Source organism: Sylvia atricapilla, chromosome 5 (genome assembly GCF_009819655.1).
Source record: "Sylvia atricapilla isolate bSylAtr1 chromosome 5, bSylAtr1.pri, whole genome shotgun sequence".
Taxonomy (NCBI): Eukaryota; Metazoa; Chordata; class Aves; order Passeriformes; family Sylviidae; genus Sylvia; species Sylvia atricapilla.
In genome coordinates, this window is record NC_089144.1 from 38,433,254 (window position 1) to 38,451,924 (window position 18,671).

The following is an 18,671-nucleotide window of genomic DNA, read 5'->3' on the forward strand; positions in this document are numbered from 1 at the left end:
TACATGCCCACCTCCTGCTTTCCACAGGCTGTTGTTACGTGTCACTCAGTGTTCTCTCTTGTCATTTAGGTTACGTGTTTCTTCAGCAAGTTGTAGCCAGACAAGGAACTCCAGTTTTCATTGCTCTTGGCATTCACCTATTTTATACCCTTGTAGTGCGTCTGTCTGCTATTCTTTGGTTTAGTTTATTTGTTGGCCTCTGTGTCTATGCAGAAGTTAAAATGCTGAAGAACCAGAACCATCTACTGACTGGTCAACCTATTACTTGTGTTTGAGAACTAGTAATACTGGTCTGTGCATCCCTTAGTGGTGCTACATACAGCTCCTTCCAGGAGACAGCCCTATATGCCACAATGACAGTCACTGAGAAAGTAATGTTCTGAATAAGTACTAAATAAGAAAATATTTAAATAAGACAGTACTAAATAAGCGAGACAATTTTTAAGGATTGCTCAAGTTTGGGGTTTTTTACTGACTATAGGGAGATCTAATATTCTTACATGTTGAGGAAGACAAAGAACATGGTATGAGATGAATTTGCTTTTTCTAACAGACTGTGATTTTTATGAAACCATCTCATAACATAAAGTCATAAAGTGATTCATTCTTGTCATAAACATTTCAAAGACAGAAATACCACAGGTTTTTTTAGCATAAATAATTAGAAGACTGAATTTTTTATTTTTTACTAATTGCTCATGATTTTGTTGTCCTAATCATCTGTGAATAAGGTTGTAAAGTATTTCCACCAGTATTGGTATAACTGTTTGCTTGCTCTTACCATGTTATAATGAAGTTCTTTTAATGCTAACCATAGCAGACTGATTAGAAACATTTTTGGTAATGAAATATTAAATTTTGTAACTGAAAATAAATATTTAAAATCTTCATGTATGCTTATTTTATTTAATTATCCTATTACTAATATAGTATAGTACCAGTGCAAGGGGTCAGTGCTGTCCAGTTTCATTATTAATTTTGAGTGTTTCATTCTTTGCTCCTGTTGACCACAGAAAGGCACAAAATATCATCTCTTCTTGTAAACAAAAAACCAAGAAGTCTTCTTTTAAGTTGGTGTCTTTTCATCCTCTTAGTAGTTTGAAGTGTAGTTCAATGGAAAGGAGAAGCCAGCTGTGATTGTGAGACTAGTGAAATCGCACATGAAGGTTGGAAATAGTAGTGTTAGGATATGAAGCACCCAGATAGTTATAAAAAGGTGAAAGGGAGCAGAGAACAGTTGCTGTGGAGCAAAAGGGCTTGTTGCATGGTGAGTGCAGAACAAGCAACATTAAAATTAATGTGAGAAATCAAGGGTACCAGCTTTAGAAAGTGATGTGCCTATCTTTACAGGATTTGTTTTGCTGCTTACCAGAAATCTGAGCAGCATGTAGTCTTGGATTAGTACAGGAGGGGGTAGGCAGTAACTTGATTTTGTCTTTATTTAGCCTTGGTAGACTTTCAAAAATATTTTTAATAATTTCCATTAGGAGAAAACGGTGGCGTGAATAAAACTGTATGGTATAAAAAATGTGGGCTGACATAGCAGTGGTTAATTATCATCTCTACAGATTTTGTGTATTTATCCAGATGAACCACAGAATAAGTCTGCTTAGAATTTTCTCTTTATCTAAAAAGTTATCTTTGAAGTGATGTATTTAAATGGCCAAGAAATACTGAAGTTGTTGCCACTGTAGGTCTCTCTAGAGTAATACAGAAAGGGTATTTGAGCAACTCGCCCATAGATTATGTCACTTAATTTGCTGAGATGTTGACATTGACTATCAGATTTTTATGGGTGAATTGCTTACCCATAATAGTACATTTTTGTAAAGAAGAATTGATAGATAAATAAGTAAGCGAATAAATAAATAAATAAAACCTCTTGCACCAGAACAAAAATATCAGCTGCGTTATGTAACACATAATCACTTCCTGCAGAGGATATTGCAGCAGGTTCTTTCATCCTATGATAAAAGCAATTAGATTTTGAATCTTCAAACACTGGAATGCAGCTGAGTGTCTATCTACTAATGTAAAGATATGTTATCTTTCTAGGAAGGATTTAGGAGGCTGATTAAAAACCTCCATTGTGCTTCTAAATCAGTCTTAGTTTATAGCTGTTAACAAGCAACCTAAATGTGACATCTGAAACCAATTATGCTAGGAACTACTTTCTTATAGTTTCATATGATCCAAGATGCTTAGTCTAAATAGTGTGATGGAGCAGCTTACGGAGAACTGTGGTGTTTTTTTCTAAAATGTCTCAGAAAATAATTGTAGCTCTATATCTTACTGTCTAGAAAAGCATGAAAATACTTGGAACTATATTTGATGGAATGCCCTGTTACGAGTGGTGGTTGTTTCAGCTGAAGTCTTGAAAACTTTCACTTAGGAAAATGAACTTTCACTGTGATGTATGAAGTTTTATGGCTTTTTATTGTTAATAAATGTTAGCATTCGCACGTGTTCATATTTGCAATTGGAAAAATATAAGTTTCATGTAAAGTTTGAAAATTCTATTCTTGTCTAAGCAAAGGGCTGAGACATACCCAGCAATCAAACCAGGAATAGCAAGCTACATACTGGGAAGATTACTTCCAGAGCAGCTCCGCAGTTACTACATGGCAGATATAGCATAGTAGTTGAAGTGTCCCTACATGCTGTGAGCACATCCAGCTTAGCTACTTTAATGGTCTGTCATATGCAAATCTTCCCTGGAAGTCTTTGCCACATTTGGTGTGCATCCGTATTGTTGGCACATGTGCCATCCCATTTATGCAGCAGGACTACAGTAGCTTCATAATGAAATGAGTGTTAGTAGGTGAAGAGATAGGTATTTTCCTGGATAGCTACTGGAGGGAGGAAATGCTATTGTTGCCCCGAATTCTGATACTCCTTTGGCCACATAAGATTCTTGCAACGTCTCAAGATGATTCAGATACCCATTTGTGACTGTATTGTCACTGACTTTATCATCACCATTAATATGTTTTCTTTCTTGAAAAGAGAGTCTTTTAGTGCCTGCTGATTCATATGATTGTTTATTGATCATGAAATTATGATGCTGACCTAGGTGTGCTTGATGGAAGTGTCAGAGTGGATGGGTCTTCTAACATCAAGCCAAGTGTAAGGATAAAGCAGAAGTTGGAAAAGGCTTTTGATGGGCAACAAGAGATCTGAATCCACAAGAACTGAGAGCCAAAGAGGGTAACAAGGCGTGTTCCGGGCACTACTGGTAGGAGAAAGAGTCTGAGAATGTGGAAGCATCATGCAACTGGGAGAGCAGTGAAGGGGCAATTGAGGAGCAGCTGGAACTTGCTGAGGTTAGGAGCTGCTCTTGCCTGTGCATGAGTTGTGTGCAACAGAAACACAGCATGTCTGATGGACTCGTTGTTAATAACAAGAAAAAGCTAGTCAGGTGTTGAAACACTCGAGTTCTGCTAAGAACTGAAATTCTGAGGAAGTTACAGGGGAGGATGTTTGAACTTTAGGTGGCAGGTAGCTCAATACACGTGAACAGAGGCTGAAAAAGCAACTTCATTGCTATAGTACTATAAAGAGGACTCCCAGAGGTAAATTCCATGATGAGCAGAGTCCTTTGCTGCGTAGAGAAACCTGTAGAACTGAAAACTGTTCACCTTTAAAATACATGGGTCACAGAGTGGGAATGGCCCAACCACAGACTGGACAGAGATAAGCAGAGTCTAAATACTGGTTTTGTCTTTAGTGTCCACAGTGATGCTGCACTTGCATTCTGGTAAACTGCATTCTGAAGTACTTAAAAGTTGAATGTTGAGACCTAAAAAAGGCTTGCAGTATAGTTAATATCTATGAACTTAAATGGCTGTTCAAATGACAGCTCTCCTAAATATGTCCTTTGTCTTTATGTACTGCATTGAATAAATGCTCATCTGTATGAATGAGATGAGAGAATTTCTCCTGCCCCACCAGAAAGTGTGTAGTACAACCACTATCTTCTTTCCTTCTGTTGCTCTAAATTTCTGCCTTGTCATAGGAAATTGACAGTATGCCTTGGTTTTATCTCTCTTGCATTTTCTGTTTCAATAATTGTTTCCTTTCTATTAGCAAAAGCATCCTTCCATATTTACCCATCTTCACAAGCTTACCCCTGTCCTGGCTTTTCCCTCTGGTTTTGGGTGGGCATTGGATCTGGTAACAAACTCTTACAGTCAGTTTGCCATTTTTTTTCCATGTACACTGACACCTGATGGCAACCACACACCTGAGAATTGTCTGGTTTTTTAAAGCCATAGTTTCTTGTAAAACAGGCTGGACTGTCACAGTCCAAAAGCTGAGAACTGGTGGGTCTATTTTTGTCTGACACTTACTGTGTTAATCACATTCTGTATAAAGTCTGAGAGGCTTTCTAGTAGTGCTTGGCTTTCCTACCACTATTTGTTGTCTTATCAGATTGTTCATGACATTTTCAATAAAAGTCCCAATAAGTACTTTTTCTCTTTTTGTTTGCTCGTTTGCTAGAGAAGTTTTCATTCCTGGTATTGACTTACAAAGTGTCAAAGACTGCAGAGCTTCCTTACATTCTTTGTTCTGCAACTCAGTTGTTTATGCACAGTCACGTCTACCATGAGAGCATCTCTTTATCAAATTATATGTCTTTTTGTTTTTTTACTCGTTAGTACTGTTCTCTATCATTACCTGTAGGCAAGGAGGAAGGGTGGTGATGTGAGTGGAAAAAATGCTGTCATCAAATATATAGTAACTTAGAGCAGTACTATTTTGGAAAAGGGGAGGTGTGTGTGTGGAGGTATATGTAAAATTAGTTCCTGCTTTGTTATATTACGGGCCTGAATTCAGTCAGTAATGACCTCAATAGTGCCTGTTTTAATGTAATCCTTGCTTGCTGACTGCTGTTCCAAGAATAAAAATTTAAGCCAAAAGATTTAATGAAATCCTTTGGGATTAGTGCTCGCTGGGCTGGGGAAATTGCATATCAACCATTTCTCTGTATTCTAACCATACGGGTTGGTATTTGAATAGGAGGGTGTCCAAGAGAGACAACTCTGAGTTCATCAATAATTTACATTTTTTTTAGTTACAAACCTGGTATTTGGGATTCTGTTGCCATAGCAATCCATCTGGGTCTGAACGGATAGTGTTTTAAGTGGTGGTTGTATAGAGATTCACAGTGTGTGCTTTAAATCCCTTCTGAAGTAATCCTTAGATCTGTTCTGTGACTTATTTGAGGTTTTGACAAAATCAATGTTACTCACAGTAAAAGTTGATGCTGTGCAAATTAAGCCCATAAAGTAGTGAAATATACATATGATTAAGGACTGTAAAGTTCATAATGTACGACAATTTCTGTTTCAATATTTGAAACTATTAATAAATTCCCACAACTGCATTTTTTTCCAAAATGCATTTAATTTGTTGTACATTATGCAACTGGAAATTATCCAGGCTCTGTACTGGTTATTAGCTAATTTAAACTTCATAATCGAATGCTAGCCTCATTTTTCCAGATGTCAGTTCTGTGTTAAACAGAATGCCAGTCTATTCATAATGGACTCCTCCACTTTCAATTAATCTGATTTTCTCTCATAAATTATTATTTTAAAGCAGAGAATAAAATTTGAAATACCCTTTTTCGCTTTCTAAGACTACTGGGTTTGTGTTTTGAGGATGTGCCGTTAAATTCAGTAGGCTAAACACCGGCTACTTTATTTGTTTGAGATTTAGTTTATGTATTTTGTTTTGCCTTACAAAATTTTGAAATGGTTTATTCCAAACCCCCAGATATGCCACATAAGTGGATGTCCTCAGGTCTGAAAGACAATCAGTAAAGTGAACAAACCTGGGCTAAGTTTCAGCTCTGTCAAAACCAAAACCCTACTGAAACTGATTTCTAGAGCTTCTATTCCTTCATGACAAAAATTTTGTCCAGTTGTGCTCTGGAACTGTCACTGAGCTATAATGATGATATATTAGCAGCTCTTTATTACTCCAGAGTACCGAGTTTCAGTTTGCAAAATTATTCCTCAGTGCATAAAAGAAGAGAGAGAAGAATAATACTCAAATAGCAGCCATATGCTCGACTAGTGAGTGTTTAGCCCATAATCTTAAACAGATAAAAATATTTTCTTCATGGAGTTTGTAAAAGATCACATAGTTGTTCCTGACTGTAAAAATAGTAATGGAATAAAGAAACTGCAGATGGCCTAAGATATCTTGAGAAATCTTTTAATTACCATACAACTTCTCTTTCATCTTTTGTAACATAGTTCACAATGAAAAGTGAAGCTTCTAATAAAAGGGGCTTATTTTTGCCATGATTCTGTGATGCTAAAAATGTTCTGTCACCTGTAATAAATGTAAATCCACTCTGTTTCTGTATGAGTTAAACAAGAGCTTCCTAAGAAAAATTGCAAAGAATCCCTTCCTTGCAGTTGAGTAGAGTTTCATTTCATGAGCATATATGCATGTATAATCTTAAATTCAGTGTTGTTGACTGAACTGGTTTTCTTTTAAACCTCCAGTCCTGTCCCAGTTTAATGGAATTATTTCCATAACTGGTTACCATAAATATGACTGGGATCAGAGAGTTTGGAATTAATGAAAAAAGGCTTTGTTTTGCCTACTTTTGCGTATCTGTACACTAACTGAACTAAAAGTTGCAGATCATTTAAATGAGTGCTTATCCTGAAATTTAATGCCTTAAAGTATCTTCCGTAGATGACATTTGTTAAATACAGATTACACTTCAAAAAGATATTACAAGATGTATTCACACATATCAAAATGTGTTTCTGTTGGTATTTCAATTGGTTTCATTAGGAAATATCTTCCCTTGCAAATATTACTGAAATGAAAACGGAGCCTTGGAAGATACTAGTGCTATGACAGATGCTATTTGTAGCTCTGAAAATATAGTTGTCACTGCAGGGGATCTCCTGCACTGAAGACCCACAGGAGTCCATAACCAAGGGTAAATGAATTAATCTTCCAACACATCTAATAAAAATAGCATGTGTTTAATAGTAAGTGATGGAAGCACAGTTGAATTTATTTTGTAATGTTTTCATCTTCCTCTAGAAATGCAAATCTTAACAGTTTATTTATCTCCTTATATTTTAGCCCTGCAAATCCTTGTAAAGAGTGATGGTATTTCATTTCCTGGAAAACTGTTGAATTTTATTGATTGTTTTTTACTTATTTATTCTAGAGCATTACATTTTTCATATTCTTTGGAAACTCAGACCGTGTGCTTCAAAGGAGCAGGCAGGCTGTCTGTACACTTAATGCAGCGCTGCACATATTCATAGTTTTGCTTAAATTTGCTCCTCTAGTGCACAACCTGTGTTTTTTATTCATTTATCTACAGTTAATACTATGGTAAACATTTGTCTTTCCATTTTCAGTCGTTGCAGCAGAAGGAAGTAGTGAACCTGCTGAAAGGCTCAGTAATAATATGACACAGCTTGACACAGGCAGCTTAGAGAAATAGGGGAAGATTGAGACAGTGTACCACAGAGCAGGTGTGACTCTGGATGTTAATTTCTCTAAGGCACTTGCAACTACCTTTGCTCATATGCAAGATATACACAGGGCCCTGAACCGAAACCCTGGTTCTGAACCCCAGGAGAAGGTGGAGATTAGAGGTTCTTTTATTTTACCTTCTTTTCTGAGTGTTTCTGAATTTCAAAACCCTCCATTTGGGAAGACTTGGCTTGACAGCAAGAGGCAAAGTTTTGCTTGAACCCATTCAAGAGATATTTGAGTACAGTAGTTCAGATCAGTTCTGTCATGGTCTGTTCCAGAACATTTTGTGCAGCTAACACAGAACACCTAGCGAGGTAAGGCCTTCGGAGGCTATTGACATGAGATGACATTTGGTATGAGTTACAAACTGGGAATGAAATTAGCTGTGTTATACACCAGCAACTGAATTATTCTAAACCCTTTAGAATAAGATTTCAAATTGTTGTCCAGCTAACCTGGCATCATTTTAAGTTTTCAGCTCCTCATTGATGTCTGGGACATAACAAAATGGGCTTTTAGATAGAAGAGCTGATTCCTATGGTTCAAAAGTTTAGAACTTAGTAACATCATAATATTAGATGCTTCTGACTATTGTATTATATAGCACTCATCTCCAAACAGTTCTTAATTGTTGCTTAACAGGTTTCTTCAGTAGACTCATATGCAAATGAGTGTTTTCTGTATGTCGTAACTATTGACAGAACAATACAGAAAGAAATATTAATTTCTTACTAAAATAGAAGGGGAAATTAGATTTTATAATTATTTGTATTTTGAACCCTGTATTATTTGAGTCATGAAAGATGGTTTGCTGATTAGAGTGAGATGGCAGATGGAATCATGATTTGCCTTTTTTAAACACCAGCGTAAGTGTTGGTGTGCTGTAGGTGACAGTTTAGAATAACAAAATTTTTCGTTTTCTAGTTGGAGTAAAATTAAAAATACATTCGTCTATCTTGGTAACTATATATTTGGCTGCATTTTTTAACTGCATCCAAATTGGTCATCCTCACAGCTGGATTGTGCTTGCCCTTTCACACCAGTGTTGCCCTTATTGTAACCCTTATCACCCAGCAGTTCCAATTTTCTCCCTTTCTCTCAAGCTGCCTTTATTAATAAAGATTGTTAAAAGGCAGTATGCTGTGTTCCTTCAAATCCTGCCTTAAAACTCACTTCTGTTGTGATGCCTGTAAACTGGCCAAGAAAGGCTAAAGCAGCTGGTGTGCTGTGTTCAGTTCTCACAATACAAATTTCCTGTATGAAACAGCAGGAGTGAGGCATCAAACACCCCTCTGCAGTGTGTTCCACTGTCCTCCAAAAGTGGTGAGGGAGGCTGTGGCTGTCATTGGAGGCATATGTTCTGTCTTTCTTGACTCCTCAGTCTAATGGGGTAGTTCAGCCAAGACCTAATACACCATGAGAATTTGAATTTGATGAGAGGATTGCCAACCTCTGAAATGTGAAGGCCTGTCACCTTCCTGGAACTGGGGAGACCTGCAAGTGCCCAGATGAAATTAGGATGCCCAGCATTTAGTTTGATGTTTCAAGAGAGATTTGTTCCCTGAACCTGTAGATCTCTCATCTCTGCTGCTATTGTAGTATCTAAGACTGTAAACTGGTTTTTAAGGAAAAGGGATGATGTGAATTTTCTCTTCTGGGTGATGTCAGTTTTCTCTGCTGGGTGCTTTCGCAAAAGCCCAGGGTTTTAAATACTGGAATAAGTGAAAACTAAAATGACAGATCTGAAAATGGCAAACTTCTATAGCACGAATGAAAGTAGTTAGTTAATTTTAAATAGGTGATAAATGCGTGTATTTGTTTTTCTTACAGAAGCGTGGAGTCCTGAATAAACAAAGAGAAGAGAGTTAAGCACACATTCTCTGTTGAAAACAGTAAGTGACCAACTTACATACTCTGAAACTAAACATGACTTGCACTTGATTTTTAATTTTATTTATTCTTTCACATTTGTACTTCTAACAAGTGTAGAGAAGTTAGTGAACATTTCTGCCTTATATCCAACTTAGTTTCATTTCACAGGAGTAGATTTATGAATCCTATCATCATCTCAGGTAAGAGGCCCAGGTAATCCACACGAAGTGTCTTCATTGCTGCCCATACTGAGAATATTACATTTTTCTTCTCATTAAAATACATTGCAAGAAAAATTGACAGTGCCGAGCTAAAAACAGTATTACACCAACATTTGCTCACACATGGAGTTTTGCAGAAAAACAGATTGATGACAGTAGTTAGATCCTGGTAGGTCAGTGTAGGAGCAAAAGAGTTTTATGAGTATGTGTTAATCACATAAGCACTGACTAATTGTTCTGAACCGCCCTGGTCATAGGTGTGCTGTTCACTGCACTGTCTGACCAGCTGCAGTGCATGGCTGCGCTGGCCTTTGACAACTGCAGCATTATAAAACACCCAGAAATTACAACCAGTTGCTGAGACAAGAAGATGAGCCATGTTCATGTTGTGGGTGACATTATTGACATTGTCCCTAGAAAAAAATCTTAGGCTGCTGGTGAAGTACCAGTCATGACAAAGTAGAGCACAGACTTCAGTGCCAGTCCAAAGTAACGTGCCCTGGGAACTGTAGCTGATAATATGTGTGTACCATACTACTGGGTATTTAACAGGTGGCAGTATCTTCCAAGAAGCAGAGCAGGTGGACTTGTGGTAACACATTTCTATTAAAAGTTCCAAGAAAACAGTTCCTCTGTGCTAGGTGCCAACAGAACCTGCCTTTTTTGTGGTAGATAATTGTGGACGCTAAGCAATGTGCAGAGAATATGTATTCTTTAGCACCATTCTGCTTTTAGAATATACATTTGGCAGTACAAGTTAAGGAAATTTACTGTTGTATATGAAATCCCTATTCGTTTAGCTAAACTAGTGTATGGAACAGGCTAGTTTTGAATAGAAATGAATCTTGAATATTTCTTGAGAAGTAATAAAAATAATTCCTTTTGTTGAAAAAGAATGTGTGTAAATCTCATTAGCAAAAATGTACCCATTATATCTCTGGGCAGACAAGTTTGATAATGGGCTTTAACATGGAAGGAAATGTGTGACATTTCACAAATCCAAGGACAACATGATGTTTGTTTGTGAACCTGTGTGGTTATTTGTATGCTGTACTAAACTGTGTTACCAGAAGATGTCTATATATATAGCGGATGATAAGTATGTACCAGAGAATTCTAGAAAACTTCTCAAAACTCTTATTTATCTATTCCTTTGATTTTTTCCATTTCTTCCTCTATCAGTCATACTTTCCTTTCATTTTCTCTTCTTTCCCCTGTGATTCCTGTGGTTTATATTCCCTACATGCTATCACACCTTTTTTTACCCTTTATCTTTCCAATTTTTGCCACGTACGCAGTCTGCTCAAACTTCGTATTTTCTGCTTGCATCTCCCACACAGGGCCATCTCCTCTTACTCTTGGCAGAGCTGCATTGCAGAATGTTTCTGATCTTGGGGAAATTTTGAGCTTGCTATTTCTAGTATCAAATAGATACTCTGCAGATCAAGAGCATTATTGCTGTTGTCAGGTCATAATGCACAGAATAATGTTACGTGCCTATGTCTAAGGAATTCACAAAGGCTTGCAACATAGTGTAATATGGGTCAGGTTTTGCAATTTCATTTGACGTGTAGAAAGATACAGTGGAACTTGGGAAGTGGTTATTTAATGCATGGGATACCTTCAACCTAATCAATTATGCCTTATGCCCTCTGGATCTGAAGTTTTGGCCGCAGGTGACTGATAGTTGCATGAATAAATGCTAGCAATTCCAACCAATTTGTATAATTCAACTGATATATGCATACAAAAAAATCCACAAGTTGTTACAGACCTACTTGTAAAAAATAAATTTCACTACTGCAGACTCTGAAAGATCTTCTCCCTAGTTGTGTTTCTGAGTCAAGTGGCCAGAATTCACAGGCAACTGTTTCAGAAAAACATGGATTTGTTTGTGTATAGTGAGAAAAGTTTAGTCAACTATTATTGGTACTCCTTCACATACAAATTCCCTCTATTCTGATGGCGGACTAGGTTGACGAGGCCTTTTTATATTATCTATCAGTTAATTTTCTCAGTTGTGGTATTATAATTATAAACTACAAATGATCTAACATGTAATGAATATATCATTACAAAAATGAAACTGCAGTGGTTATTTAACATTCATGATGTGAAATTTATTTAACACTCTCTTTGGAATATACATGGGAAATTAGAATAATAAAACAGAAATAAAATTACTCTTACCTCTCATCCATCATCAATGAGAAGCAATGTTACCAGCTTGATCAGGCTGTGCATTCATCCATGGAGGGAATTTCATGCATGGTACCTTTGGACCTTGTACCTTCAGAACTGTATGTTATTAATACACTAAGTAACCAGTCATTCTTCTGACACTGGGATTGATAAATTGGAATTGTGGAGTTGTTTCAGAATACTGTTTTTTCCTTCAACTTGAACAAAAATCTAAAATTTTAAATATCTGGTACTTAGAGGCAAAAAAAGATTGGATTCCCCACATACAGAGAAAATATAACTTAAATTAATATTGTTCTTATTTTAAAAAAGATAAAATAAAAGTCACAGTGTATTGTATGTTTTGTGGGCTTTACGTGTTCTCAACTTTATTTTATGTGCAAGAGCCATTGTCATTTGTCCTTGACATTGCAAAAGATTGCAGATATCCTTTGTGGAGCAGGGAAAAAATCTTGCAACATGTGTTCAAAAGAAAGGTGTCTATTGTCCTCACATAGTCAGCAGCAATCAGATTTCATCTGCCACAGACATCAGTTTATCAAAGAAGTGGCAAATAATTGGTGTTAGACTGATTACAAGTTTTTTGTTACTCTTGTTTGATAAAGGCAAGTTCAGGTAATGTGCCGTAAATTAGGAGGTAGCACAAGCGTAGCACTAGTAGAGGAGAGGGAGAGCCAGAATCCAGACCCTGCTGTGAGCAGCTGAGAGGAGGTCTACTGAAAGTTATTGTATGGGCAGTTTGACTCTATTATGTGTAGAAGAACTAAAATCATGTTAGACTTACCATTAGCTCATGAACATGCAACATTACCCTTGTTTGCCCTAATATCTATTTCAAAAGCTACTGTGTTTTACATTTTACCATTTACCATATTATATCTAGACGTATGTACTGTACCAGAGATGAAGTAGTTAAATGAAGGTTTTTTTGGTTTTGGAAGGGTCTATTTTGTAAAAGTTTAATTTATGGTGTTCAAAAATAAATGAGCCTGTGGTTCCCGAATATTCTGTACTAATCACAATAGCCTTCCCTTACATTATTATTTAAATCTTTTTTGCAGTATATTAATGTAGAAGCAGCATGAAAGTGCTCTCATTCCTTGTTTTGCCATTTTGTCACAGATTTTGTCATTGGCAATTAAAATTCATGTGCATATACTGCAGGCTTGGATAAAATTGTTCATTGGAATATTTCCACTACCTTAAGCTTTTAATGAGGTCTTCCCCTAAATTAGTTCCACTCTTTTTTTTCCCTCACATAGTGAAAGAATGAACTTCTGGTAAATTATATAGTAGCATTTGCATAATGTAAAGGTTGTTTATACTGCCTCTCTTTTGGCTATCATCTCAAGATTGTTCAGAGGAGTCCATTCTCCATGGCTTATATGCTTACAAAATTCTGAGCTGCAAAAGTTTATTTTTTCTTTTCTTTTTATCATTTCTGTATTAGAGACACAGCTTTGTGTTTTTTAATGTGATATCTCTGTCATGGATTTAGATTCTGTACTGCTTTGAGGTATGCTAGTTATGCAGCCTAATTTTGCAAAATGGCTCTGTATTTGTATTTCCCTGGGGCTTCAGTTCAGTTGTCATCTATCATTTTAGCACTGTGATTGATTAGTCTCTACTATTTAATTTATCTGCTGCAGCTTCTAAGCTGTTTCTTTAATTGGTAAACACATACTTTTCTAGACAGGTTTTCAAATGATGTGTTTTCCAAGTGCCCCAGAAGTCATGTAATCGTATTTTTCTCAGCTAGGAATTTAATAATCTGAGCCATTTAATGGTTTCAATAAATAGAGGCTAATATTTTGTCTATTACTTGGATACTTTGAATTGGAAATCTGTGTTTTATTTTCCATTTTTCAGTATTATTGTATATGTATTTATTCTGAAATACTAGTGTATTTACCAGCTGCTTTTTCATCCACCAAAAAAAATTAAAAGAAATCAGCATCTTTCTTAAGAGTAGGAGCCAAGTGCCTGGGCTGCTGCTGTGGCAGTAGATTTTAACCACCTTTGCATGTTAGATTTCAAAAGCAAAATATTATTCAGTGTAATTTGCTTGTTGGAATTCCATAAGCCAGCTTCAGCCAGTAGGGTTAACATGCCTATTCTCCTCTGTTGTATAATGTGTTCCTGTACTTTGCTATTTTTAAACATGACATTGGATATCAACTTGGCCATGATTGTAAATCAGACTCTTTCAGAGAAAATGTCATTTCCATTTAAAAAAGAGTTGGTTTTTGGCGTTAAGTCATACAATGTGTAAACATTGCAGCAGTTCTACACAATTGCTGAGGCAACTTTCAAGAAGCTACATAATGAATTGCTTCTATGATCCGCATATCAAAGAAATTTTAATGTCACATTAATGTCACGTTTTCTTTACTACTGCAATTTTTATTATGGCTCTGTTGAGCCATATGGGGATGTTGATAATTTGTGTAGTGGTTTTTTGTTTTTTTTTTTACTTTTAGTTACTGTCTAATATTTGTGATTAAAATCTCTCAGTAAGAGAATTATACTGTGTCATCATAGTGTAGCTTTGCTGACGTTGGTAACTGCTATTGTAGTCCTGTCTCTAAATACAATCAAACAAAATTAGTAGACATCTGCAGCATTGCATGCTTTCTGGGCATAAATTTGTGTTCTTTTTTTTTTTTTTTTTTTTTTTTTTTTTTTTTTTTTTTTTTTTTTTTTTTTTTTTTTTTTGGCGAGAGCAAGCTTTAATCAGTATTTCCCTTTTGTTTCTAATTCTTAATCTCATTGTGCAATCCACTTTTAAAGACTACCAGGTTAGCTGCAGATATGTACCTTAGTAATTCATAGTAGGTCACTTCCAGCCCAAATTTCCTTCTAGTCTTTGAGATAATGTCTTCAGTCACTGCTCTTGTGGTGACTTACTCCTTTGATTAGGAAATAAGAGGGCAGACTTTCTTGTAAACTCTGCTGTTTTGTGTTCATGGTCCATGAAGCTTAACTCAAGAAATAACTAATACGGTACAAGTGATTATGAAACATACAGGTTAAGACAACTCCCCTGTATGGAGGTATGGAATGCTGATCGCTAAGGGACATTATTTGGCACTCTTGGATCCTCTCCAAGTATGATTTTTCAATGATGACTTTTTCCCTTCTTTAAGGTTTCATATTAAAAATCTTACTTTGAAGACGTATAACCATCATAAGCATCTCATTTTGACAGCTTTCCTTATGTAAATGGAACTCATTCAAGAGTTTATTCAGAAATGAGAAAACACTCACCTTAGGCCTCTTTACAATTTTATCTATAAGTTTTAACTATATTGACAACATATATCTGTGAAAATGGGAAGGGAATAGGAAATTCAGTTACTTTTCCCTGTAAATGAAAATGTTTTGCAAAACCTTTAGCACATAAAAATGTTTTCTTATGTCAGTCTTCTGTGTTTATATTAATATCTGAAGTACATGAAATGGCCACAGTAGAATTTTTCTTGCAGAAAACAACTTTGAAAACAGAAAATTCAAAATTTAATGTATTTGGAAAGGCGTGATTTACTTGGATTAGGATTTTGGAGTCAGGGGATATCCATTAAAACAGCTAGAAATTAGGAGTGATTAGAAGTGCTCTGGAACACATCAAATACATCAGCATTGTGTCTGGAGTGTGGTGTTGCTATACCTTCAGTTTTGCTCTGCAAGCTAAAGAGGCAAAGACATAGTTTTGCTGTGAGAAGACCCTCTGCACAATGGCTCTGAGGGCAATACTGATTAATGTCTTTCATACTAGCAGTGACTCTTGTAGCTGTGCTAATAAATGGAACAGTACTTTGAGCTAAAGGCACAAGTGTTTGAACATGCTGTCCATAAAGCACATAACATTAGGCCATCTTACCAGCCTCACCAATTACAAAGTGTTAGATAAGTTATTAAAAATGCTGAGATTCTTTTTTTCCATGATCCCTGTACTTGGGAGTTTTTCTTGTTACTGCTCAATTTCTATGACTACTTCAGTCCCTCCAAAATCTCAAGGTTTAGAGGTGTGTTTTTTATTGAAAGGTGAGATTTTTGTTCAGTTGCATGGATCCAGGGGCTGAGGCTTGAAAAGATAACTCCCAAACATTTATTGCAAAGTCTGGTGATACTGTGTAAAATGCATGATAGCCTGGAGGTCTCTGGTAGTACCGAGCAGAGGTACACTTTAATCTTTCACGTAATAGGTCTCCCAATACCTTTTCATTTCTAACAGAAATAGTGCCCAGGCTGCTTTTATACCACAAGCCTATTTCACTCATAAGTTGTGATGCCAAGTAAGACCATTTGTTTTAGGAAGAAGGATGAGAAAAATGGAAAAGATGTCATTTAGACTGTGCAACCTTAACTAATTTGATGGTATTTACTCTTAGAATCATGTTTCAGTGGTTGAATCTTTAGTTCAAATAAAATTCTTAACATGGACAGGGTTTATGTAAAATTTAATTTTACTTTAGGAATAAAAATGTTTAAGACTTCAAACTGCATTTAACAATTGGTTAATAAACCACTGGCTATTAAACCATTAATTGTTTTTCCTGTAGGTAACAACGATTCCTTTTGGAGAGTTACAGTCTATTGGGCCAATACACCCAATGTATAGGTCGGTTTTAAAATGGTCATTCCATCTTAACATTATAATTTTGTTCTTACACGTTTCTTAAAGAGAATAGAATCAGTATCATTGATACTGAAATTTTCAAAAGATTTGTTGGTGAACATAAATTATTTGTTTAAACCCTCTTGAGTAGCTTTCCTTTTCAAAATTGATATGGTGGCATGCAGTAACTTTCCGGGGGGATTATTCACAGGAGAATTTGCTCCAGTGGTGAAGTTGATAGTATTGTTACTGGTGTGAAAAGAATAAGCTCATACCATCTCAGTATTCCAAAGACCTTGAACTACAGAACTGTGTACTGCTGTTACTTATCTTACTCTTCCAGACTTCTGAGATTGTTCTGAATATTGATTTGTCCATCAGTTCAAGCTTCTTAGAAGGTGCTACTGTGTTTGAGAAGTATGTTCATTAGTGCTTGCTATTTTTGATGCATGTTAAAAGAAATTGAGATTGTATCTGCCGTTAAGGAACTGCCTTAAAAAAAACCCCATTGTTTTACTCAGTAGTTCCTAATGTTGAAAATACCTGTGTATGACTATTAATAAGTCCTACAAACATCAAACAGTTTTTCTTGCTGCACTTTTTACCAATAAAAGCTCTCCCTGCCTCCCTTATTCATTCTCCTGGGAAAAATACAGTAGTCTTTGCAAGCTTGACTTATGAGATGGGGCTAGGAAAGGGAAAGCTCTGGTATAATTATACTGATCTGCTACTTACTGCTATAGCATATAGCCCCATATTGTTTCTATTTCTGATTCTTCTTTCTCCTTTCATTCTTTGTTCATATTCCCATTTTTCTCCCTTTACTATTTTCTTACTGGCGACTCTACCTAAGTCATTTTATCATAGAATAGTTTGGATTGGAAGTGACTTTGAAATAATCTAGTTTTCTCCTCTCTGTCATGGACAGAGACACCTTGCCCTAGATCAGGTTGCTCTAAAGCCCCATCCAACCTGACCTTGAACACTTGCAGGGATGGGGCTTCCACAGGCTGTCTAGGCAACTTTTTCCAGTGCCTCACCAGCCTCACAATGAAGAATCTTTGTGGCTCCCCCCTGCATTTGCTTATTAAATCTTAGTTTCCCTTCCAGAGCTACTTTGATGATAGTCTTCTGAAAAAGATTTCACCTTACTCAGCGTCACCTAATTTGTTTTCTTATAGTTCCCATAGTTCTTGATCTTCTTCATAACAGGAATTAAAAAAAAAAACAATGGGGACAAAACACAACTTACATCTGCTAGAGTACTGTATTAGGTTGTGACTGAGTTTGCAGAGAGGGGTTCAAGCTGGGATGGTGCCCATTTATGTGATCAGAAATGTGTCTAGACATAACGCAATGGTTTTTATGTGTACGTTCCTTCTTCCCCGTGCCCAGATATCTTAATGTTGTATTAAGTGAATGAACCTGTGCTTTGCACCTTTTCCCTCTGTAAACATTTGTTGCTTTAGCATAAGCTCAGAGCAATTTGGGCTTTATCTTTATCCTAGTCAGCAAACTGTCTTTGTATCTTTGCTCCTACTTCTTCCTTTTCTACCTGCTGTGGGTATGGGACTACAATGTTACATTTCTTCAGATAGAAGACAGTAAATTTGCTTATAAATGATACCTGGATGCGTTATCTTTATGCCCGTATTTTGGTTTTTAAACCCTTAGCTTTAGCATATACTACTTGCTCCAAATTATCTGCCTATAGCACGCAATGTCTGATATGTTTGAAGAGCTTCTGATTTCTTCTGATTAGATATTTTACTCAGAGCACCAAATAAGCTCATGTTTGTGTGACTTCTCTTCTTGGATGCACATGTGTGTCTTGCTTTTGCTCTGTCTCTCACTTTTTTTCCTCTGCTCTGCTGGAACATTATGTCCTCAGTTGTCAAATTGCTTTCTCTCAGATAAAATTCCAAAGCTAAATTGGAAGAAATCAACCCAGAAACTCTGGCAGATGACTGATTTCTAGAGTGAAACTGAATTTTGTGAGTCTTAAATGAAAAAACGTTTATTATCAAAAAAGGATGGTATTAGACTTGTGAAAAAGAATTTCTAATACTTAGTATATAAAAAAGGACATCTGATAAGATTATGAAGCCTTGAGGGGTTATTTGAATCATCAGCTTCATCAGTTTCTAGAGAGAAAATAAAGCTGTGTTTTTTTAATCCTAATTGTCCTATTATTTGTTGCAATATATTATATCAGGTTTACAGCATCTCTTCAGCAT

The 18,671-nt window shown here is 36.2% G+C and overlaps 1 protein-coding gene across 1 annotated transcript in view; it reads left to right on the forward strand.

Annotated features, from left to right (window-relative positions):
- The window catches only part of SYT1 (synaptotagmin 1), a 339,396-nt gene that overhangs the window by 111,421 nt on the left and 209,304 nt on the right, over window positions 1-18,671 (forward strand). Inside the window, exon 3 of the mRNA XM_066319213.1 lies at window positions 9,352-9,413. The gene's annotated coding sequence lies outside the window, so the exon portion shown is untranslated. The remainder of the gene's footprint in view (window positions 1-9,351; window positions 9,414-18,671) is intronic.